Here is a 26625-nt window from a genome sequence, read left to right as displayed (position 1 = left end):
TATTTATTAAATATTTTCTGATGGTGTGAGCAATCTCCTACTATCATGACTTCCCTGATATTGGAAGTATTCAATCAGACTATCTGTCAGCAATGATATGATGACATCTGAGAACCCCTTTCCAATCTCCAAGAGCACTGCTTCTTAATACACACATAAAGCCATTACAGCATTCCAGCGTCTTGCTTGGCTATAAAAAGCCCTTTTCATTATGACAGCGACAACAACAACAACAATAATGGCAACGCTGATATAGTTCTTGGTGTTTGATAACCTTGTTTCTGGTCTTTTTCAGGTTTCAGCACATTCCATAACTAAAGACTCATTCTGCCATTGGTCAAGGCTTGGATAGCCTCGGAACTAGAATCACAAAGATGAGAATAAATGAGGACCTTAAGATCGGAGATTGAAGGTAAAGTTGTTTTTTTTTTTTTTTAAGATTTTATTTATTTATTTGAGAGAGAGAGAGAGATCATAAGTAGGCAGAGAGAGAGAGGGGGAAGCAGGCTCCCTGCTGAGCAGAGACCCCCCCCCATGCAGGGCTCAATCCCAGGACCCTGAGATCATGACCTGAGCCAGAGGCAGAGGCTTATTTAACCCACTGAGTCACCCAGGCACCATGAAGGTAAAGTTTTAAGTATCATGTTATTTACAGATGAGACAGTAGGAGAATTTGTTAATTGGTTAGTGCTTTAAAAATCGGAGGGATGTTTCCTACTCTTGCTATAAAGAGGAAAACTGGATGAAAACTCTATCATTCTCTTCAGGCATTGGGGTAGATCAATATTTCCTAAGAGAAATTTTGTAACATATTCTACTAGACTTTGATTCAAAATAGCAACCTGAAAACATGAGTGTATAAGCTAGGAGATAGCCATTTAATATCTGGATATCTATAAAGCTGTAATGCAGTAGAATTTTTTTTCTTGAGCCCAGCCACTAAGATAGCTGCCCTAAGTTCTGTCAATCATATTGTCACCTAATTTTGAGATGATCTTATCTGCAGATAAAACAGAAAAGGGAAGAGGTAGAAGAAAAAGTGGACAACTGCAACTGTAGAACTTGAAATAATCCTGTGCTTTCATTACCTCTTCAAACCTCTCCTTTCCATCTCACTTGCTGTGGCTCACACCTCTCATTTTCCTTCTGATCAGCAGATTTCCTTGTACATACTACAGGGCCAGCATCTCTGCTCTGTTCTTTCTGAGTTTTAAAATAGCCTTCTGTCCTTCAGAAGTTGTTAATAATACTTCATGTACTGATGGCTTGTTCTCTGGCTATACATGATAAAGTGAAGTAGACAAGCCCCACCCACTTACATGGAGTGTCTTTTCAGGCTGCTTCATACTCCATACTTAATATGAATAGAAAATTAAGAATCACTATGCATTTAAGAAATCTTGAAGTATGGAAGAGGAGAGACAAAAATAGACAAATGAGGAAATTTGTAAGTAACAGAATAGAACTTTATTTTTTATTATTTTTTTAAGATTTTATTTATTTATTTGACAGGCAAGATCACAAACAGGCAGAGAGGCAGGCAAAGAGAGATAGAGGAGGAAGCAGGCTCCCCGCTGAGCAGAGAGCCTGATGTGGGGCTCAATCCCAGGACCCCGGGATCATGACTGGAGCCGAAGGCAGAGGCTTTAACCTACTGAGCCACCCAGGCGCCCCCAGCATTGTGATTGAAGACTTCCATTCTGGACAAGATGGCATAGACCCTCTTACCCTGATATCAGTGCCAAAGATGGTAAATTATAAACTGATATCTCTTCTGAACTTAAATGCAAAAATCCTTAATAAATTTGAATCTAATAATATATAAAAAGAAATATACACCATGGCTAAGTTGGATATATTCCAGGTATGGAAGAGAGGTTCAACTTTCAAAAATTAATCAATGTAATCCACCATATCAACAAGCTATATGAGAAAAAAAAATCTTTTTGTGGCAGAAAAAACATTTAACAAAATTCAACACACATTAATGATATAAGAATTTCAGCAAGTTAGGAATTGAGCAGAATTAGCTGGATAAGGAGCATGTACCAAAAAATACACAATTAATATCATGGTGAGGGACAGAATGCTTTCCTTCTAAGATCAAGAACAAGGCAAAGATGGCCTTTCTTACCACTCTTACTCAACAGTACTGAAAATTCTAGCTACTGCAATGAAGGAAATGAAGTAAAAAAGCATACAGATTTGGAAGGAAGAGATAAAATTATCTCACAGATTCTATATACAACATTCCAGAAAATCTGTAAAAGAACATCTAGAACTAATAAGTTCAGCAAGGTCACAGTATATAAGGTTAACGTGCAAAAAACTCAATCCCGGGTGCCTGGGTGGCTCAGTGGGTTAAAGCTGCTGCCTTTAGCTCAGGTCATGATCTCAGGGTCCTGGGATGGAGTCCTGCATCGGTCTCTCTGCTCAGCAGGGAGCCTGCTTCCCTCTCTCTCTCTCTGTCTGCCTCTCTGCCTACTTGTGATCTCTGTCAAAGAAATAAATAAAATCTTAAAAAAAGGGGCGCCTGGGTGGCTCAGTGGGTTAAGCCGCTGCCTTCGGCTCAGGTCATGATCTCAGGGTCCTGGGATCGAGCCCCGCATCAGGCTCTCTGCTCAGCAGGGAGCCTGCTTCCTCCTCTCTCTGCCTGCCTCTCTGCCTGCTCTCTCTCTCTGTCAAATAAATAAATAAATAAACAATCTTTAAAAAAAAAAAAGTGTAAAACCCCATTTAAAAAAAAAAATCTTAAAAAAAAATCAATCCCATTTCTGTATACTACAATGAATATGTGGAAACCAAAATAAAAAGCACAATACAATTTATAATCACTCCAAAGAAACGGAAATACTTAGGTATACAGTTAAAATATATATATAAGATCTGTATGCTGAAAATTACAAAATGCTGATGAAAGAAACCAAGGAAGACCTAAAAATGGAGAGACATGCAGTGTTCATGAATTGGAAGGCTCAACATAGTAAAGATGTCAATTTTCCCTAAACTGATCTGTCAGCTTAATGCAAGTCCTATCAAAATCCCAGGAGGTGTTTCTATACACATAGACCAGCTTGTTCTAAAATTTATATGGATAGGCACAAGCCCTAGAATAGCTAACAACCTTGACAAAGAAGGATAAAGTGGAAGGAGTCACTGTATCACATATTAATGCTTACTATTATAGCTACTGTAATCAAAACAGTATGGTATTGACAGAGGGATAGACACAAAGATCAATGGAACAGAAAAGATCACCCAGAAATAGATCCACACAAATGTGCCCAATTGATTTAGGCAAAGATCCAAAAGTAATTCACTAAAGGAAGGACAGCCTTTTCAGCAAATGGTGCTGGAGTAATTGACATCCATAGGTTAAAAAAAAAATGAACCTTGACTGAACCCTCACACCTTGTATAAAAATTTACTCAAAATAGGGGTGCCTGTGTGGCTCAGTCCCTTAAGCATGTGCCTACTGCTCAGGTAGTGATCCCAGGGTCCTGGGATTGAGCCCCATATCACAGTCTCTGCTCAACAGGGAACCTGTTTCACCTTCTCCCTCTGCCTGCTGCTCGCCCTACTTGTGCATTCTGTCTCTGTCAAATAAATAAATATTTAAAAAATTAAAATAGATCATAGATATAAATGTAAAATGTAAATTTATAAAAAATTAGAGATAGGCATTTCATAGACTTGACACAAAAAGTATGAAAAACAATGGGAGGGAGGAGGAGCGAGATGGTGGAGGAGTAGGAGACCTAAATTTCGTCAGGTCACAGGAATCCAGCTAGATAGTTATGAAACCATTCTGATCACCTACAAACTCAACAGGAGATCGAAGAGAAGAAGAGCAGAAACTCTAGGAACAGAAAGTGATCACTTTCTGAAAGGTAGGATGTGCGGAGAAGTGAATGTGAGGTGATATACAGGAAGACAGACTGTGGCTCCTGGCAAGCAGTAGAGCAGCAGAGCACATAATCAGAACTTTTATAAGTGTGCTCCCCTGAGGGATGTCACTCCAGAGGCTAAGCAGCGTGGTGGAGCTCTTGAGGGGACAGTATGGTCTCAGGACCCTCAAACAGTATGGACTCAGGACTCACAAAAAGACCAGGAGTGCCCGAGTGTGGCAGAGCCCACAGGTATCAGAGGGAGGAAGCCAGCTGCAGAAACAGGTCTGAGGGATGGGCTTTCAGCTCGGGATCACCTTAAACTGTGATCCAAGGCACATTTGGGCCACTGGCCACCTTCCTCCTCCAGGGGGAGCAGTGCAGGAGTGCCCTGTAGGAATCTGCTGGGTTTGGTGACTCCAAATGGGGCTCTGCACCAGAGATAGAAATGATCGGTCACAGGCCGGATGAGCTTGGAGCGTGGTCAGAGACCAGGGAGACAGGAGGGATTGACTGCTTTTCTCTGAGGGTGCACTGAGTGGGGCCCAAGCACTTGGTCCCTATGGGGCCAGAGATTGGGAGGCCACCATATTATTCTCCTCCTCCAAAGCAGTACAGAAAGTGATCAGGGAACAAAAGATACCGAGAGTGAGCCTGAGCAGATTACTTAGCCTGGCCCCTAGCAAGGGCAGTGTAATTCTGCCTCAGGTAAAGACATTTGAGAATCACTGCAACATACCCCTCCCCCAGAAGGTCAACAGCAACATTCAGCCAAGAGTGAGTTCACTGATGAATGAGAACTGCAAAACTTCAGAGCTATAGGAATACATAGAATTCATGGCTTTTCCCCCCATGATTCTTTAGTCTTTCAAAGTTAAATTTTTTTAATTTTATTTTTTCTTATTCTATTTTAAAAAATTTTTCCACCTTCCTATTTTAATGTTTTTAGCTATTTTATCTTATCAATATCTTTTTTGAAAATCTTTTAAAATTTTTATTGTTATAGTCCTATTCTATCTCTTAATTGTATTTAACCTTATTTTTGTATACATACAAGTTTTTCCTTAAAATATTGGAATACAGTTTCTTCTGAGATCAAAATTTACCCGAAATCTAGTGCATGACTTTGTTCTAGTCTCCAGCATGATCACATTCTTTCCCTGTTTTTTTTTTCTTTTTTCAACCAACTTCTCATCAATTCCTCTTTTAGAATCTTTTTAAATTTTCATCTTTACAGTCATATTCCATCACTTTGTCATGTTTACCCTTATTTTTTTTGTGTGACATAAATGTTTTTCTTTCTTTAATGTTTGGGAGGCAGTTTCTTCTAACAGACTAAAATATACCCAAAATCAGGTGTGTGGCCCTGTTCTATTCAGCAGTCTAATTTATTTATTTTCCCCTCCTTTCTTTGCCACCTGGTTTTGGGTCTCTACCAATTTGGTTAGTGTATATTTTACTGAGGTTGTTGCCACCCTTTAGTATTTTCTCTCATCTATTCATCTATTCTTACCTGGATAAAATGACAGGATGGAAAAACTTACCTCAAAAAAAAGAACAAGAGGCATTACTGACAGCTAGGGATCTAATCAATGTGGACATTAGCAATATGTCAGAACTAGAGTTCAGAATGACGATTATCAAGGTGCTAGCTGGGCTCGAAAAAAGCATGGATGATACTAGAGAATCCCTTTCTGGAGAAATAAAAGAACTAAACTCTAACCAAGTTGAAATAAAAAAAAAAAAGCTATTGATGAGGTATAATAAAAAATGGAGACTCTTGGGTGGCTCAGTTGGTTGAGCAACTGCCTTTGGCTCAGGTCATAATCCTGGAGCCCCGGGATCGAGTCTCACATCAGGCTCCCTGCTCGGCAGGGAGTCTGCTTCTTCTGCTGACCTCTCTAATCTCATGCACTCTCTCTTTCTCAAATAAATAAATAAAAATCTTAAAAAAAATGGAGGCTCTTACTGCTAGGATAAATGAGGCAAAAGACAGAATTAGTGATATAGAGCAAATGATGGAGAATAAAGAAGCAGAAAAAAAGAAAGATCGACAACTACTAGACCACAAGGGGAGAATTCGAGAGATAAGTGATACCATAAGACAAAACAATATTAGAATAATTGGGAGCCCAGAAGAAGAAAGAGAAAGAGGGGCAGAAGGTATGTTGGAGCAAATTATAATAGAGAATTTCCCTAATTTGGCAAAGTATACAAGCACCAAAATCCAGGAGGCAAAGAGAACTCCCCTCAAAATCAAAAGACTGGCAGCAGACCTATCCACAGAGAACTGGCAGGCCAGAAAGGACTGGCATGATATATTCAGAGCACTAAACGAGAAAAATATGCAGCCAAGAATACTATATCCAGCTAGGCTATCATTGAAAATAGAGAGAGAGAAAAAAAGCTTCCAGGACAAACCAAAACTAAAAGAATTTGCAAACACCAAACCATCCCTACAGGAAATATTGAAAGTGGTCCTCTAAGCAAAGAGAGAGCCTAAAAGTAACAGATCAGAAAGGCACAGAGACAATATTCAGTAGCAGTCACCTTACAGGCAATACAATAGCACTAAATTATTATCTTGCAATAGTTACCCTGAATGTAAATGGGCTATCAGGGTATCAGAATGGATAAACAAAACAAAACAAAACCAAAACAAGATCCATCAATATGCTGTCTGCAAGAAAATCATTTGAGACCCAAAGACACCTCCAGATTTAATATGAGGGGGTGAAAAATAATTTACCATGCTAATGGACATCAAAGAAAGCTGAAGTGGCAATCGTTCTATCAGATAAATTAGATTTTAAGCTAAAGACTATAATAAGAGAGGAGGAAGAACACTACATCATATTTAAAGGATCTGTCCAATAAGAAGAGCTAACAATTTTAAATATCTATGCCCCTAACATGGGAGCAGCCAATTATATTAAACAATTAATACAAAATCAAAGAAACACATCGACAATTATATGATAATAGTAAGGGACTTTAACACTCCCTCACTGAAATGGACAGATTATCTAAGCAAAAATCAATAAGGAAATAAGTGCTTTAAATGACGCACTGAACCGGATGGACATCACAGATATATTCAGAACATTCCATCCCAAAGCAACAGAATACACATTCTTCTCAAGTGCACATGGAACATTCCCCAAAATAAATCATATCCTGGGTCACAAATCAGGTCTCAAACAGTACCAAAAGATTGGGATCATTCCCTGCATATTTTCAGATCACAATGCTTTGAAACTAGAACTCAACCACAAGAGGAACGTTGGAAAGAACTCACATACATGAAGGCTAAAAAGCATCCTCCTAAAGAATGAATGGGTCAACCAGGAAATTAAAGAAAAATTGAAAAAAAAAAAAACATGAAAATGGAAGCACAACTGCTGAAAATCTTTGGGTCACAGCAAAGGCAGTCCTGAGAAGAAAAGATATAGCCATACAGGCCTTTCTTAAGAAACAAGAAAGGTCTCAAGTATACAACCTAACCGTACACTTAAAATAGTTGGAGAAAGAATAGCAAAGAAAGCATAAATCCAGCAGGAGAAGAGAAATAATAAAGATCAGTGCAGGATACAATGAAATAGAAACTGAAAGAACAGTAGAACAAATCAAAGAAACCAGTAGCTGGTTCTAGGAAAAAACTAGTAAGACTGATAAACCCCTAGCCAGTCTTAACAAAAAGAAAAGAGAAAGGACCCAAATTAATAAAATCATGAATGGAAGAGGAGAAATCACAACCAACACCAAAGAAATACAAAGAATTATAAGAACATATTATGAGCAAATATACACCAGCAAATTTGACAATCTGGAAGAACTGGATGCATTCCTAGAGACATACAAACTACAAAACAGAATCAGGAAGAAACAGAAAACCTGAACAGACCCATAACCAGTAAGGAGATTGAAGCAGTCATGAAAAATCTCCCAACAAGCAAGAGCCCAGGACCAGAAGGCTTCCTAGGGGAATTCTACCAAACATTTGAAGAAGAATTAATACCTGTTCTTCTGAAACTGTTCCAAAAAATAGAAATGGAAGGAAAACTTCCAAACTCATTTTATGAGGCTGGCATTGCCTTGATCCCAAAACCAGACAAAGACCCCATCTAAAAGAATTACAGAACAATATCCTGGATAAACACAGACACACAAATTCTCACCAAAATACTAGCAAATAGGATCTAACAGCACATTGAAAGGATTATTCACCATGACCAAGTGGGATTTATTCCTCAGCTGCAAGGTCAGTTCAACATCCGCAAATCAATCACTGTGATACAATACATTAATAAAAAAAAGAACAAGAACCATATGATACTCTCAGTAGATGCTGAAAAAGCATTTGACAAAGTACAGCATCCTTTCTTGATCAAAACTCTTCAAAATGTAGGGATAGAGGGTACATACCTCACTATCACCAAAGCCATCTATGAAAAGCCAACAGCAAATATCATTTTCAACAGGAGAAAACTGAGAGCTTTTCCCCTAAGGTCAGGAACACAGCAGAGCTGTCCACTATCACCAGTGCTATTCTACATAGTATTAGAAATCCTAGCTTTAGCAGTCAGACAACAAAAAGAAATAAAAGGCATCTGAATCAGCAAAAAAGGAGTCAAACTCTCACTCTTTGCAGGTGATATAATGCTTTATGTGGAAAACCCAAAAGACCCTACTCCAAAACTGCTAGAACTCATATAGGAATTCAGTAAAGTGTCAGGATATAAAATCAATGCACAGAAATCAGTTGCATTTCTATATACCAACACGAGGACAAAAGAAAGAGAAATTAAGGAGTGGATCCCATTTACAATTGCTCCCCAAACCATAAGATACCTAGGAACAAACCTAACCAAGGAGGAAAGATCCTGTACTCTGAAAACTATAAAGTACTCATGAAAGAAATTGAGGAAATAGCAAAGAAAATGGAAAAACGTTCCATGCTCATGGATTGGAAGAACAAATATTGTGAAAATGTCTATGTTACCTAAGCATTCTATACATTTAATGCAATCCCTATCAAAATACCATAACTTTTTTCAAAGAAATGGAACAAATAATCCTAAAATTTATATGGAAACAGAAAAGACCCCGAATAGCCAGAGGAATATTGAAAAAGAAAACCAAAGTTGGTGGCATCACAATTCCAGACTTCAAGCTCTATTACAAAGCTGTCATCATCAAGACAGTATGGTACTGACATAAAAATAGATACATAAATTAATGGAACAGAATAGAGAGTCCAGAAATGGACCCTCAACTCTATGGTCAACTTATCTTCAACAAAGCTGGAATGGAAAAAATGGAAATGGAAGAAAGACAGTCTCTTTAACAAATGGTGTTGGGAAAATTGGACAGCCATATGCAGAGGAATGAAACTGGACCATTTCCTTACACCACACACAAAAATGGATGAAAGAACTCAATGTGAGACAGGAATCCAGCCAAATCCTTGAGGAGAACACAGCAGCAACCTCTTTGACCTCAGCCACAGCAACTTCTTTGTAGAAACATCGCCAAAAGGCAAGGGAAGCAAGGGCAAAAATGAACTATTGGGACTTCCTCAAGTTCAAATGCTTTTGCACAGCAAAGGGAACAGTCAACAAAACCAAAAGACAACCGACAGAATGGGAGAAGATATTCGCAAATGACATTTCAGATAAAGGGCTAGTATCCAAAATCTATACAGAACTTAATCAAACTCAACACACGAAGAACAAGTAATCTAATCAAGAAATGGGCAGAAGACATGAATGGACATTTCTGCTGGGAAGACATCCAGATGACCAACAGACACATGAAAAAGTGCTCCACATCACTGGGCATCAGGGAAATACAAATCAAAATCACAGTGAATACCACCCCACACCAATCAGAATGGCTAAAATTAACAAGTCAGGAAATGCCAGATGTTGGCAAGGATGTGGAGAAGAGGAACCCTCCTACACTGTAGATGGGAAAGCAAGCTGGTTGCAACCACTCTAGAAAACAGCTTGGAGGTTCCTCAAAAAGTTGAAAATAGAGCTATTCTATGACCCAGCAATAGCACTACTGGGTATTTACTGTAAAGATACAAATGAGGTGATCCAAAGGGGCACATGTATCTGAATATTTATGACAAGAATGTCCTCAACAGCCAAACTATGGAAAGAACCCAGATGTCCATCAACAGATGAATGGATAAAGATATGGCACACGTGAGCGCGTGCACGCACACACACACACACACACACACACACACACACACTGGAATACTATGCAGCCATGAAAAAACCCTGAAATCTTTTCATTTGCAAGGATGTGGATGGAACTAGAGGGCAGTATGCTAAGTGAAATAAGTCAGTCAGAGAAATTATCATATGATCTCTCTGATATGAGGAATTTGAGAGGCAGGGCAGGGGGTTGTGGGAGGTATGGAGTGAAAAAATGAGACAAGATGGGATCAGGGAGGGAGACAAATCATAAGAGACTCTTAATCTCATGAAGCAAACTGAGGTTGCTGGGGGGTGAGCGGGGAGGGATAGGGTGGCTGGGTTATGGACATTGGGGAGGGTATGTGCTATGGTGAATGCTGTGAAATGTGTAAGCCTGATGTTTCACAGACCTGTAACCATGAAGCAAATAATGCATTATATGTTAATAAATATAAATAAATCAGTAAATAAGAAAAACAATGGGAGGGAAAAGGAAAAGTTGATAAATTGAACCTCATCAAAATTTAAAACTTTTGTCCTGTAAACACCCATATAAAGAGGCTGACAAAGCAAGCTACAGACTGGGAGAAAATTTTCACAAACCACATATCCAATAAAGAGCTAATATCTATAACATATAAAATACTCTCAAAACTCAGCAGGAAAAACACCAAAGAACCCAATTAGAAAATGGGTAGAAGATATGTCATGACATTTCACTAGGATATACAGATAGCAAATAAGCACATGAAATGATATTCATCATTAGTCATTGAGGAAATGCAAATTTAAAAATTATGAGATATGAGTATACAACTATCAGACCAGCTAAAGAAAGAAAAGTGAATACAGAATGCTGGTGAAGATACAGAGAAACCAGCTTACTCATACATTACTGGTAGAAATGTTCAATGGCACAGCCACTTTGCAAAAGAGTTCAACAGTTTCTCATGAAACTGAAAATGCAACTACCATATGACCCAGTGATTGCACTTAGGCATTTTTCCCAGAGGAATAAACAGGTATATTCACACAAAACCTATACATGAGTATTTCATGGCAGCTTTATTCATAATAGCCCCCAGCTAGAAATAGCCCAAATGTCCTTCAACTGGGGAACGGTTAAACTGTGTTACATATGTATCATGGAATACTACTCAAAAATGAACAAGAGATCAATAAAAATACATACCGCTTGGATGAATTTCTAGGTAATTTATGCCAAGTGAAAAAAGGAAAAAGTTACATGATCTAATTTATATAGCATTTTAAAATGACAAAATTGTGGAAATGGGAGAACAGATTAGTGGTTATCTGGTAGATGAAGGGAGTAGGAAAAGAAGTGGAGGGTAAAAAGGAAACTAGAGGGACCCTTGTGATAACGAGTCAATACCTTGACTGTGCTAATAGATGCACAAACCTGTACATGTGATAAAATCATATAGAACTAAACATACACACACACATGAGTTCAATAAAGCTGGGGAAATCTGAATATGATTAGTGGATTTGTCATTATCCTGGTTGTGATATTATACTATAGTTCACACTGTTTTTAGGGGAAATGAAGGTATAGTTGGGATCTGTGAATATTATCTTTTATGATTGCATGTGAATCCCAAAGATCTCAGCAAACATTTCAATTAATAAAATATTTTTTGAAAAAATGTGATTGGGATCCTCCGAGTCAAAATGGGATGCCACCCATAAAAGAACAGGTTTCAAACAAATGATCAGAGAAGACAAAATACTCTTGGAAATTGAAAATATGATAGCCATAATAACAAACGTAATAGAAAATTTGGAATATTTCAGAATATAAAGCAAAAAAAGACAAAGAAAATACTAGGTGAATAATAAAAGATATGGAAGATCAGCCCAGAAGTTCAGACCTTTATCTAATAGGATATCCAGAGAGAGGGAAAGCAGAGAGAATGCAGAGGAGGAGAGGAGGAAAGTATTAAAGAAATAAGAAAGCAAAACAACAACGACAAAACCCCAAAGCTATGGAGAACAAGGTATCTTTGCAATAAAAGAAATCAGTAACCAATACTGCTTAGGATGTATTAAAAAAAATAAAACAAACAAAAAACCCTAGCCCACATCAAATCACATTCTGAGCAAAACAAAATCATTCTAAATAGGCAAGAACTCAAGAACTTTATTTCTTATTTACCATATCTGAGGATTACTTGTGGATATACCCCAACACCCAAAGGAGGGAATTTATTGACATTACAAATCCAATAAAATAAAATTCTAAGAGACTAGTTGAGTAATAAGCTTATAAAAGTCCAAATTAGAGCATGGGTTAGTGATCCAGGTAAAATATCTTCAAGAGGTACGGATATATATTAAGTGAAAGAGAATGAGAATCTCCAAAGCATTTGACACACAATGAAGGGATATAATTCTTTCAACTATTAAAAAAAAAAAAAAAAGGCAATAGGAAATGCCCAGGAAAAAAAAAATACAACTCATGGCCAAAATACAAGACAACTCATAATTTGGCATGGTTTTGATTTATTGGTAGAGGGAAAGAAAGGAGAAATTTTACGAGTGACTTTTGTTACTAGGAGCATTGTGATTTAAACGATCGGGGGGCGGCGGGGTGGGAACAGTGGTGTCATAGGAACTGCAGACAATGAAGTTTAACTCTAGCATGTTCTAACTTCACAATGAGCAATATTATCGTTACAGCCATGCTTGTAAACTTTTGTAGCTAACCTGTAGCCAAAACAATAGCTACAATTAAATGTTTAAAATAGATTGGGAAGTGGAAGGGTGGGCGGGAGAGAGATGGAAGGATGGACACATTTAAAATTCTTATTTTACAAATTTGCTCTTAGGATTCATTCTATGTATTTTTAAAATATTTCATCTATTTATATGAGCATGGGCCAGGGGAGTGGCAGAGAGAGAAGGAGACTCCACACTGAGCAAGGAGCCAAATGTGGGGCTGGATCCCAGGACCCCGGGATCATGACCTGAGCCAAAGGCGACGCCCAACTGACTGAGCCACCCAGGCGCCTCGGATTCATTCTATATTTTCAAAATTGTGTGGAACATGAAATCAGGGGCTGTGTATTTCATTTTCAGTTTCAAACATAACTGTTAAAAGCACTAAAAACAATATATAACTATTAAGAATTGAGAAAAGGGGAAAAGAGTATGGAAGGTGATATTAAAGAGGATCCTTTTCAATCAGGGAGTTAAACTGAAAATACATGAAGTTTCTACATCAGGAATTAGACAAGGATCTGAATAATTTGTTTTTAGGTCTAACTCTCAAAAGAAGAAGAAACAGGAAGAAACATGATTGTCCTCGGAGAGTGGAGTGGGGAGTTGGGAGTTGACAGACACTCACTGTATTTTATAAGCCAGTCTATTCTACTAGATTTTCTACTACATGCATACATTACATTGATCAAGGGGAAAAAAAAATTTTACAAGATTCACTAGCTGTAACCTCATGGGATGCCGTGGCCCAATATCATTCTGCAAAGGGATGTAACGTAATACAAGGGGTGCGCACTTAGGAAACATCTGCTAGTGCCATGAAATGTTGAGAAGGGAACAATAAAACCACAAATGAAAATTGCAACCCAAACGCCACACGTAGGAACATCTGTGTTAATTCTGACAAATTCTGCCAGTCACGGATTGACCTCATCCATCACTGAAAAACACCTAACTCGATCAGGGAAAAAACAGCCCTGCCTTTGAGATATTTATTCCCTCTTATCGAAACAGGTCCGCGCATGTATTGAATGTACGATGGAGATTAGATAGCGCTGGGGGCATTTCAGTGCGATTGTTTTGACAATCCTAAAACGCTCTCCGTTTACAATGGCTAGTTATCTGTTTACACGCTATAATCAACTCTCATGAGAACCTGGCTTCAGTGATTTCTGCTCTGATGCATATACATCTTGAATTAGATTTTCAGAAGAGAGTCATTTGTTCTTAGTCATCTTTTAAATACGTATCTCCAGTTACATTTGCAGATTTTCTCTCTGTCTGTTCCCTTCAACTCTCACTTCCTATGAGAAGCTGCTAGGGGACCAGCCTGATGAGTCTGATCTTGGCAGCCTCTTCCATGGCTCTCTGACCGAGGCGGGTCCTTGCAGCCCAGGGGCCCTGGAGAGCAGACTGGCGCCTGGGTTCTGGGCCAGCTGGGCTCCAGGGTTTAAGGCGGCCTCAAGAAGCACAGTAGGTGGAGCTCCGGTGCCACAGTGAGACCTGCCTTGGGAGAGATTTGCTGCTGCTTTTAACCAGTCTCCTCCACTGACCCTTTCCATGCAGAAAGCTTGCTTCAGAGCCAAAATGCACACAGATTTGAATAATTATGAGGCGAGAGCAATTCTTGGGGGAAGACTTTTGGCCCATCCTGTCAGAAGAGGATAGGCAAGGGCTTCTTTGGAAGCCGATCTTGGGAGGATTTTAGGGTCATTTGGGGGAAACTACACAAGTGAAAATGGGTTTTCTGACAGCACTTCCTATATCCTTTTCTCTCTCAGGAATGAAAGTTTATACTGTATTTTGATTAATCTGCCACATTATAGATCTGCAAGCTTTGTGTCTTTAGGAATGCCTTTTGTTTTAAGCGCATGAGCTCTGGAGTCAGACTGCACAGTCTTACCTGCTGGCGCAACCACTGACAAGCTACATAACCTTTTACAGCCGAGTTAGCTTCTCTCCTTACCAGCTGCCACATCTGTTAAATGGGGATACTGATAATAATACCCACCCTACAGGATTACCGCAAGTACTGGAGGTTACCTGTGCACTGAGTACTAGTAAATACTCAAGAATTAACAGCGATTATTATTTTTTCCCCAAAATTTACAGCAGGCCCAGAAAGTATGACAAGAATGAGGGCCTGCAAGTGGGATAATAGTTAGGAAATAGCTTCTAATGTGAACCCTTGGGGTTTCCTTTCTAGACTTTTCTGTATATGACATATTCCACTATCCACCGTCTCCATTGTCTCGAGGTGAATTAGAGTAGTAGGACTATAAAGAGAGAGCAGAGCAGTTAATGTTCTGTCTTGAACTTCCACCATAAGTGTGTGCTGCCAGCTTCAGAAACCTAACTTTGATACTGAAACATTCATTTGCAAGAGTTGATTTTGTGAAGAAGGGTGTGAAAAAGGCTCTTCAGAATCAATCATAGGGGGCGCCTGGGTGGCTCAGTGGGTTAAAGCCTCTGCCTTCAGCTCAGGTCGTGATCCCAGAGTCCTGGGATCAAGCCCCACATCGGGCTCTCTGCTTAGCGGGGAGCCTGCTTCCTCCTCTCTCTCTCTCTCTCTGCTTGCCTGTCTGCCTACTTGTGATCTCTGTCTGTCAAATAAATACATAAAATCTTTAAAAAAAATTTAAAAAATTTAAAAAAAATTAAAAAGAATCAAGCCTAGGAACCCACAAGAAACAAGGAATCAGGTTTGTGCTGTAACAGCAGATTTCAAGGGAAGACTGGGCCAGACAATGACCTTCTTGGCAAGACTGGGCAAAATTAGGGTGACTGCATCACTTAATGCCCACACAGGTAAAAGATGAGGATGAAAGGAGGCATTATTATTATGCTGGGACCAAGTGAGTAGGCCAGGCCAGGACTCGGACAGATCAGGGCATGTGGCCACATAGTCCAGGGCCACTGGGGTGGGAAGGAGAACAGGAGCTGGGTGAGGGAGGGAACTAAATAAAGTCCAGGATACTACGTGGAGGAAAGCAAGATCAGCGGAAAGAGCCCAGCACCATCTCTTCGCCACACTGAAGAGCTGTGGGGACCAGGGAAGACAGGCAGCCCAGCCTCCAGCATGAGCATAAAGCCCACGCATCACCTGCTTGATGAGCCATGTGGCCTCTGGGGAGAGCTTCCCGCTACAACTGCCAGCATAACCAGGAGAAGTGATGTCCGTTCCTCCCACATATTTGCTGAGCCACATTTTAGCCACATTAGCCACATTTAGACTCCTCTTTATGGACACTCTTTTGCAATGGCCCAGGATATTCAGAAGTTGCCAGGAGCAGAGAGAAAGACGGGAGGGGGAGTCCCTAGCATCCACGTTGGAACCTGCCCCTTGTTAACAACAGAGTCTCGCTGAATTTCTGCAGCAATGGAAAATACCCTCTGGAGAGATGATGGCGGAGGATGGGAAGCTACCAGCCTAAAGACCAGGAGGCTTTGGGATCTACCAGAAGAATCTTGATGCCAGCTTTGCCCAGCTCAAAAGAGGAGTGTAGCTTCATTTAAAAATAAGGTTTAGGGGCACCTGGGTGGCTCAGTGGTTAAGCCTCTGCCTTCAGCTCAGGTCATGATCTCAGGGTCCTGGGATGGAGCCCTGCATCAGGCTCTCTGCTCTGCAGGGAGCCTGCTTCCTCCTCTCTCTCTCTCTCTCTCTCTCTGCTTGCCTCTCTGCCCACTTGTGTTCTCTCTCTGTCAAATAAATAAAATCTTAAAAAAAAAATAAGGTTTATCTTCCAGATCTAGAGTAGACAAAGGAAACTGGACATACAAAAATAATCATGGCGGGCTTTTAAGTTGCAGATAAGGGCCTTCTGGAAGTTAATTTTCCTAGGTAATTTATCATGCCACATAATTTCCAAGAGATGAACATAAGTTACATATTGGTTGTTTTACTCTGGTAGCAACATTGTGGAAGTCTTATTTGACCTTAAGGGTATTTCTTACTGGCTTCAGACTGTTAATATTCACTCTTACCCACTCTTGTAGCTATCAGGGACCTTTTGGAAAACATTTCTTAGGGTGAATTATGTATTTATATGTAAAATACCAGCAAACATCCTTATGGCCATAACTTTTGGATATTTTCAAACCAGATTATAGTAAGACAATGTATTTTATTCAGCAGATTTGTTTTAATCTAATTATGTAGGTGAATAAAAATTACTGCATGCTGGTGCATCTAATGTAAGTTATCTATTATTCACACCACATTTACTTTTAATATTCATGCAGATTCCCTTTGACATAACCTACTGTGTCACAGTTAATCCAATAAAGATAAAATATAGCTCAGCAAAACACCAGTCGATTCCAGCTTTCTGGTAATTATTAAAGACTATTTCACACTGGTCCTTTCAATCAATGTATTTCCCCTTGGATATGATGGCGTTCCTCTTTGAAGCTTTCAATCCTCCCAATGGATTCAGAGGAACACTCAGGCCCTTTTTCAGTCTCTGGGTCTCAGAGGTAGTTCAAAGAGCACAACAAGGCTTCACAGGTTTATCCTCAAAGGCTGACACTGTCTGTTTGATGTATGGTGACTTAAAAAGTCATCTCTGGCAAAGCATGTGTTTGCTACCAGTCTATCGAATCAGCCATTTATCAACTTATCTGTATTCACCCAGCGCACCTGCTAACAGCTCAAAGGAGAACACTCACTGTCTCCTGCTGGACTGACTATTGATTTGATTCCCTCCTCTAATTTTATATTGTTTTGCTGCCCTGTGGATGAAGCAACTCCTTTACTGGATGAAATGAACATGGAACCCATGAACTGATGGCCTTTGGTTGTTGTGTTCAAGAGCCCAGAGGGCAACAGACTCTTCACAGGTTGAGGACAGCTTGGCTGGCAGAGTGGCTTTCCTGTCCCAGCATGCCTTGCATTTCACTTTTATCCACATTGCAAGCATTTCACTGTAGGGGCCCTGCTAGGAAACTACAGAGAGATCACTAGGAACTCCCAACATCATCTTCAGAAGCTGCAGATACCCAGTGCTCACCAGTACATGCAAATAGAACCCTGGATTGAAGACAGGGTACCCCAACTCACTCTCAGTCTAAGCATCTCCCCTTAACCATCTCCATGATCTAAGAAAATCCTCCTTTATTCTTTGTAGTCCTGAGCACATGATTCCAGCTGAAAATTTTTCCTTCCCACTTCTCTGTCATTATTGGTTTTTAATTAAAATGAGGCTGCCTCACTGCATCATGAACATTATTATCGTTCCTCATCAGTTAATCTCTGGTGTGGTCATATAATTTGATTAACATTAGAGGTAATGCTTCAACTATAGAAAACACTATTTTAATGAATTCTTTTGGAAAGGACAAAGACAAGGTTAATATTTTTTTCCATACAACATTATGTATTTTAAGTAGAGCAGCTGCTATGTAGAGATGGCAATAGTTCTATTATTGTAGAGTAAGTTGTAACATGAGGTGCATCGAAGATTATTGTTTGTTCTTGATTCCCTCTCCACTTCTAAAACAAGTCATTCTCTTTCTCTCTCTGTTAGCATGTTATACAGATGTTGAAATTCACTGAGATTCTATCCACAGTACTCTTTTCTTCTTGCTTTGTACACATTTGCTGGGTGATCTGATTTAGTCGTAGCTCCAATTATTATCTAATTGCAGAAACCCACCCCCCAAAAAGCCTATTTCCAGCTTTGAGTTCTCTACTGAGCACCAACCCTCTTTCTGATAAATGTTCCCATTTAGATAGGTTGTGGGCAACTTAATCTCAATGTACTCAATACTCAACTCATTACCTTTATACCTTTATATATAACTTTTCCTGAATTCTTTGTCAGTAGTATTGGCTAAGAACCATGTCCCTCATTACTGGAGTCAACACTACAGTTATCATTAATCTCCAAGTAGCATCCATTAAATTTTTTTTTTTTTTTACCTCTACCACCTTCCTATACTATTCTTGTCACAGGTCTATCTCAGGGTCCTGTCATCTCTAATCTAACCACTTCAATAAACTCCAGATTCACCCATCTACTTTATGATTATTAGTGTATTTGTTTAAAGTAAAACTTAACCATGTTGTTCTCATCTAACTTCTTTATTAAAATAGCAATTAAAAAACTTAATTGCTTGCCTAAATTGTTTTACTGACTCCTGTTTGCCTTCAGGATAAAGTTCAAAATTACCTAGCAATGCATAGCAAACTAATTAATTCATAGAGTGAATCCTCATTTCTTTACAGTGAGTATTGGTGGTTTCAGTGGTAAGAGGCAGACGGAAGCCATCCCCACAATCCCTCTACCAGGTGGCACGCGCCAATCAAAATCAGTCTCAGGTCAAACTCTGCCAGACTCACAATCTCAAAGAACAAAATTCAAAGACTTACACTATCAGATAGTTTGTAATAAAGCTATAGTCATCAGTAGTGTAAGGATAGAGAACTAGACCAATCAACAAGTAGTCCAAACATAAACTCACATATACACGGCCACTGACTTATTGCGGTTGGACACCACGGAGCAAAGGAGAAAGGACAATCTTATCAATAAACAGTGCTGGGTCAGTTGGATATCCAGACCTCCCCCCCACAAAAAAGTAATTGTTCATCTGTCCTTCATACCATACCCTAAACCTGTTGACGAGGAAAATAATTTAAAGGTAAAACATAAAAAAATGAAAGCCCTGGAAGAGAGATTCCAAGTGTGAGATGCATTTGCTGTGTTGTTTCCAGTTCTGAGATGGAGGGGGCCATGTACAAGGACTAAAGAGAGAACTTGAGGGGCTAAAGGCAGCTTCCAGCTGATAGCCAAGAAGGGAACAGGGACTTTAATCTTATGATGACAATAAGCCAACTTCTCCCAACTACAAGAATGAGCTCAGAAGCAATTCTTCCCAAAGCCTCTGGATAAGATCCCCGGTCCCCTGATACTTCGATTCCAGCCTTGTGAGACCCAGAGCGGGGGAACTAGTTGAGGCCACACAGACTCTGACCTACAGAAGTGGGAAATAGTAAATTTGTTTTCCTTTAAGCTGCTTAATTTGTGGTAATTTGTTACAGCAGCAATAGAAAACTGATTTACTCATTAAGAAGGAAATGGAGACATAAATGATGATACATACTTAGGATGGAGTATAGTAGAGGAGGGGGTCAGTAAACTATGACCTTGCTTCTGTAAATAAAGTTTAACTGGAACAGACCAAGGTCTGTTTCTGGATTATCTAGGGCTGTATTTATTCTACAGAGTTGGGTAATTTTGACAGTCTTTATGGCAGTCAAAACAAAAGCTATTTACTATCTGGCTCTGTAAAGAAAAAGTTTGCTGAACCCCTGTACAGAGGAATAAAACATAACAAACTACATACAATAATGAGGATGAATATCACAAACATAATGGTGAATGACACCAGAAATATGACTTACTGCACAATTTTGTTTTCTAAAGTTTACAAGAGGCAAAAACCAACCTTGCTTCCAGAAGTCAGGATGCTGATTGCCTCCGAGAAGGGGGAAGGGAGGGTAGTGATTTAGATGTGGGTGTGAAGAGGCTTCAGGGATGCTGGTAATGTGCTCTTTTTTGGTCTGGATGGTGGTTAAATGGCTTTCTGAAAAATCCATGAAACATGATTTCCTCGCTTTTTACGTAGGCCATTTGCTTCCACAAAAACCTTTAAAACAGTTTGACTTCATCCAGACATTTAAAAAATATATATAGCTTTGAGGTCCTTAGTAACAGTGAAATAAAACTCAAAATAACTTGTGTTTATAATGTGCTCTGGAGTCCATGCAAAGTCTTCCACTGGTTTCTAATGTCTTGGACCAGTAGCATTTGACATTACCTGTGAGTCTGTTAGAAATGCAGACTCTTGGGGCGCCTGGGTGGCTCAGTGGGTTAAAGCCTCTGCCTTCGGCTCGGGTCATGATCCCGGGGTCCTGGGATGGAGCCCTGTGTCAGGCTCTCTGCTTGGCTGGGAGCCTGCTTCCTCCTCTCTCTCTGCCTACCTCTCTGCCTACTTGTGATCTCTGTCTGTCAAATAAATAAACAAAATCTTTAAAAAAAAAAAAAGAAAGAAAAGAAATGCAGACTTTTGGCCCCATCTTAGATCTGATGAATTAGAAACTATATTTTAATAAGATCCCAGCTAATTCCTTTAGACATTAGAGTTTGAGAAGTAGTGCCTCTATAAATTTGCTATTTCATTGCTGCTTATCTTTCACAAAACATATTTCTACACAGTCGAAAGTACAGTTCTAGGCAACTCATGCTTCCCAAACTTCTCACACACATCTGAGCAGGACTGCTCTGAAGCAAACATGGCTTCCCCATGCCTCTTGGGTTAGAGCTCTCTGGTTCTGCACTACTCGGGCATCAGAAGACACAGGCACCCACACACATTTCCCTCATTTGCATCTGGATAGGCAAATGGACCTCAGATTCATCTTTTTTATAATAATAAAGGGAACAAACCTGAGAAATTTATTGGTAATAAATATGCCAGCTTCCTTCTGTGTCACCTTACAGTCTAGACCCCAGGGGGAATATAAACATACCCGTGTATTATTTTTATAATCTCAAAGGGTTAGTTTTTCATCTTCAGAGAGTTGAATAGAATGAGAAGAGCTATCTCTAGGAGAGTAAGATCTTCATCATGTAGGAAATAAAGTAATCTTTTTTCTCTAGAAAACTGAAGAAAGGTCATGTATCACAAAATTAGATGTGGAAAAAATAATAATGTACTGTTTCAACATTAGAGGAGAAGGATGGAGAAATGACCCTTCCTGGAGAATAGTTCTTATGTAAATAACTCAGAGATTGAAAGTTAGAATGTGTATTAGAGATTTCTAGATAATTGTCCTGTGATTTGAATGTTCCTAGTATTTCTTTCTCACATATAATGTGACTTTCAAATGGCCACTATGTTGCATATCTTTGCTGTTTGTTTTTCTTTCCACCTGTGAAAAGTCATGTGTTCCTGGAAAAATCAAGACCACCCAATGGGGCAAAATTTGAAAGCACTGACTGGGGTTGAGGGAAGAGAGATTTTGAAGGACAGTATGGAACCCTGCTCTATAAAATAATGTAACTAATATGTCATAAAACCACTGTTGCAGAGGACCAGTAAGCAGCCAGATGTGAGACATTGGTCTGTGTGGTAGAATGGCCAAAATAAGTATTTTCTTTTTAAATTTTATAGTTTTGTATTTGGGAAATATAAACATCTCAATTTTGCTAGATCTTCAGTAAAGACATTGAATGAGTGAGTGAGTGAATGAATAAGAAAATGCATGTGGGCATATTGTGAAAATCGGTATAAGGAACTGACTTCCATATTAGGGTCAAGTGATGAGAAAAGGTTTGGGATACAGGGGCAGGTGAGACCCATAACCTAAACCACAGTGAGTCCAGGCATATAGCTTCATGTGCCTGCAAGAGCCTGAGGGGACAGAAGACTACAAGGTTCTCTGGGAGTTTACGGAAGTTTTATGGAGGACAATGGGCTCTCCAAGGCCTGTGGTCTTGGGGACTAAGCCACAACTAGAAATTAGAAAGCAGAGTGATTACTGTTGATGTGTGTGTTCCCTCAACTGAAAAGACAAACATGAAAGTAGCTGCTCAAAATATTGTATAGGTCGTATCACAGGGTATGAAATTATCTTGGAGTGGCTGGGGTGGGTTTTCTTGTGTATATATGAATAATAGACAACTATGTCTCATATTCTTTCCCAGTCAAGAGAAAATATTAAATATATTTAATGTGAAAATTGGAATGTATTTACTTGCCAGTTATTAAAATCATTATTATTAAAAAGAAAAGGAGAGTATTTTAATATGGTTCATCATTTATGTTATGTTGTTATATACTATAAATACTTAACAGAAAGCTAGTATAATGTAAACATGAGTGCTGGTCTTACTCCCAAGGGGCAGTCAGTTGTTATAAACAGGAATCCACAATTCAGAGGTGATCATCTAACATTATATAACAAAGGCCACATTTCAGAGATAAGTATTAAAGACATGGTTTTTATCCTTATGTCCTTATTTGTTAACTGGCATAATGGATATTAGAAATAAATGCTTTTTGGAGAAACTGGCAACTTCTAGTCAGCATACTGGCTATTAGAAATGGGCTCTCATTGGTGAAATGAATGCTAATTAAGATGCAGGGACTGGCTAAAGTATTTAGGAGTCCCTGGAAGGACAGAGTTAGGGCTTCTTCAGGTTTACAGAGCAGGTTGTAGGAGCTTAGTGTCAGCTTGCTAAGGGAGGTTTGTTTACGGAGGACCTGAACCACTTTGCTGACGTGCATTTGTTCAATACTTGTGTGCATGTATTGCAGTGTTTTGACTGAGATTTGGTTTGAAGATGAGGAGGAGGAAGTGCCTGTCACCTTCCTTTAGCATTTTGGCAGCTGCCATCTTTCAGAAACTAAGAGCTTTTCATATCTAAGAGCTGCTCATGACCAACTTGCTAAAGTCAGTTTTCTTTTCTTTTTTAAAATTTTATTTATTTGACAGAGAGAGAGAGCGAGCCTAAGCAGAGGGAGTGGAAGGCAGAGGGAGAGGGAGAAGCAGAGGGAGCCTGGTTTGGGGCTGGCTCCCAGGAGCCTGGGATAATGACCTAAGCCAAAGGCAGATGCTTAACGAACTAAGCCACGTAGGTGCCCTGAAAGTCAGTTCTCAATAATTTGTTAAAACTTTATTTATCATGCGTTTTTTATTTTGGTCAGTATTCTTTCACCAGTGTATTTGTATCTGCAAGCATTGGAGCTGGGGGCCATGACTGACATCCATTTTTGGCAATTCCCTGGGTGACAATAGCTATCATTTCCCAATTTGGTTTCCTGATGCACTTCTGCCTACTTAGGCCTATCCCATTAGTCTCCATCTGTGGGGATATGAAGATTAACCTTGCTCGGTGTTATGTTGGAGATTTGAATTGGAGATCAATTTCCTTTAGGGAAGAGACTATCAATCAATGTCAACCCTTTATTTATTCAACACCCACTGTATGCGCAGTATTGTTCTAATTCCTTGGAGAATTATCAAAATTTGTATATATTATAGACCATGATCTCCAGAACTCATGATCTACAGGGGCACAGAAGATAAGAGTGTATTTTATTTCAGTATCTGAAAATAACCTTCAGTGACAGCTGTCTATAGATTCACTGCTCAGGGCTCTAATTTGTGGTGGGCCCATGTCCTTTAACATTTCACTGTTTTTCCTTCATTCCTTTCTCCCTCCTTCCTTTCTTTTTTCTGTCTTTTCCTTTTTTCTTTCATTTTACTGTTTCTTCCTCTCACTGTTGCTTGCTCCTTTTCTTCCCTACACCTTACTTTCTTTCCCTCCTTCTTCCCCACTTCCTTCTTATTCTTCTCCTTTTTTTTTTTTTTTTTTTTTTGCCTGAATAGTTTGAACATTTCCCTCCAGGATAGTAAAGATTTTAACCTACTCTTGTTCTCCTTGTCTTCCTATTCTGAAATTTAAGTGGCTTCATTTAAAAACAAGTGCTTTCTCCTTTCCCAGAATGTGACAATAGGATGCTAGATGTGAGTATTTCCTTCTGAAGGCCATGCTAAGGGCAACTGGCCCTCTGCTTTCACTGAACCTTGGTAAATTTCCTAATAGCTTAGATTCATCTGAACTCTCCTACTCATGGAAGCGTTTGTCTTCATCTTGCTACTTGAGGAGGTTTGAATCTTTGTTCTGCTACATTCTGTCTCTGGCACTGGGTAATGTGTCTATATTTTCTCAACTTCAATTTCTATATCCACAAAGTAGAACACAAAATGTTTACAAAATAATACACAGAGAATTCTCTCCAATTTGGTTATGATCATAAATTTTTAACCTAATTCTTGGTTTCTGATCCTACTGGAGCTTGGACCTTCCTTTCCACTGCACTAGTTGGACTTGCTTGTGTTTGTCCATCAGGTATCAGACCCAGGCGTGTTTCCTGACTTCAGCACCCCTGTTTCCATCAGAGCACCTCAGCTCCCTTCCTACATCCACATCCACATCCATCCACACACACAGTACCACACACAATACATGTTGCATGCCTGCGCGCGCGCGCACACACACACACACACACATACACACGGTGTTGGAGTGCACACAGAGGTTCCTGGCCCTTCCCTTAAACTATACCCGCATACTCGGCAGCCTTGTATGCTAGGAGGATTCATTTTAATTAGGAATATTAATAATTTTTCCTTTTCTCTCAATAATTATAAATTTATATAATTCCTTTCCCAGGATTTATTTAAGCTCCAGATTGATATCTACCTATGTGGAAAGATTTGAAATCCTAGTCATCAAAGTGCTTAAGAGTTTAGGGCCTGGAGTCAGAAAGACTGGCTTCAAATCCTGGCTTTGCTATTTGGTAGCTGTGTGAATTTTGGCAAGTGTTTTAACAGTTTTAGGCCTTTGTTCCATCCCCTCCTATTTATCTAAAGATGGCAGGTTCATGCAGTGGAAGGAGCATGGTCTGGGGCAGCAAAGACATAGTTTCGAATCTTGTTTCTATCATTTATGGAATGAAAAATTTTGAGAAAAATCTCTCTTTCTGCTTCTGTTTCTCATGTATAAAGAGAGATAATGACGTACAGTAAAGGACTGTAGTAGAGATGAAATGAGGTCGTCTCTTTTTCAGGGCATCTTGGAGATGATCAGCTGTTTCAGGATGAAATTGAAAATCTCCTTCCCAGTCACCAGCTGCTGGAAACTTGCTGCAGTGGATGGTGAATGCAAACAACATACCTTTATGAGAAAAGTATGGGCACAGAAGTTGCTGCTGATGCTCTAGTGAAGAGTGGAAAGTATGGTCCAGTTCAGCAAACAAGGTTTCCCCATGAAGTAGGCTGTCTTGACCATAACTATGTCTGCTCGTCACTGAGTAGAGGAATTCTTGTTCTAGACCCAGGAGAACTGGAGAAAGGAAGCACAAATCTGTTCAAGCTTTCATTGTAAACACCAATTTGACTGTTCTCAACTTGGTTATTGTTTTAAAAAAAATAAGATTTCTATCCCTGAACTGACTGATACTGATACTGATATACTGCTCTTTGTCACTGTGGCCCCAAAAGAACTAGCAGAATTTGCAAATTTTCAAAAATTCTCTAAAGAAAATGATGCCCACTGGTGTGTTATAAGGAAGCCCCTGCACAAAGAAGGTAAGAAACCGAGGGCTAAATTATTCAAGATTCAGTGTTTTGTTACTCCACTTGTCCTGCAACACAAACATCAGTGAATTGCTCTGAAGAAATGGTATACTAAGAAAAATAAGGGCAGGGCTGCAGAATTTGATAAGTTTTTGGAAAAGAGAATGAAGGAGGCCAAATTTTGAGAGCATTTATATCTAAGTCTGAGTCTAGCTAAAAATAGGATTTTTTAAGAGTAACACACACAAAAAATAAGATCAGACATTTAAAAAAGGTTAAATAAGGTAAAAATATATGAATATATTTAACTACAAAAGACTTTGCAAATGTTATTTCAAGCCCCAGTAATGGTGCCCTCACCTAAGGGTACTTTTTGGTGTTCAAATAGGTCAAAGAAGGAAAGATGGATGGAATCTCTTTAGCTATTTTTCATGGTACTTCTGTCTTGCCTGGGTTTCTCACTTGCTATAGTTCTCATGCTCTCTTTCATGTACTGCTCCTGGGACTCTCTTCTTTCTCTCCTTTTTGTCTTCTAGAGCAGCTGCCCAGCCCAAAACACTAAACAACAATAACAAAATCACCTACCTTTCAGTCTCTCAACTTTTGCAGAGTTCTTGTCTGTTGTTTTATTTCCAGCTTT

The 26625-nt window shown here is 39.3% G+C and overlaps 1 long non-coding RNA gene across 2 annotated transcripts in view; it reads left to right on the top strand.

Moving 5' to 3' along the window:
* The first annotated feature begins 349 nt into the window (after positions 1 to 349).
* Positions 350 to 26625, top strand: part of LOC125083064 (uncharacterized) — a 57143-nt gene continuing 30867 nt past the window's right edge. The window contains exon 1 of one of the 2 annotated variants that reach the window (XR_007122168.1): positions 350 to 412. This is a non-coding gene — a long non-coding RNA (uncharacterized LOC125083064). Of the gene's footprint in view, positions 413 to 25900; positions 25998 to 26625 lie in introns of those variants that run through there. The other variant, XR_007122167.1, reaches the window with a different exon arrangement.

This window comes from Lutra lutra, chromosome 13 (genome assembly GCF_902655055.1).
Source record: "Lutra lutra chromosome 13, mLutLut1.2, whole genome shotgun sequence".
NCBI lineage: Eukaryota > Metazoa > Chordata > Mammalia > Carnivora > Mustelidae > Lutra > Lutra lutra.
Note: the sequence above shows the minus strand (reverse complement) of the source record. Positions and strands in the feature narration are given on the sequence as shown.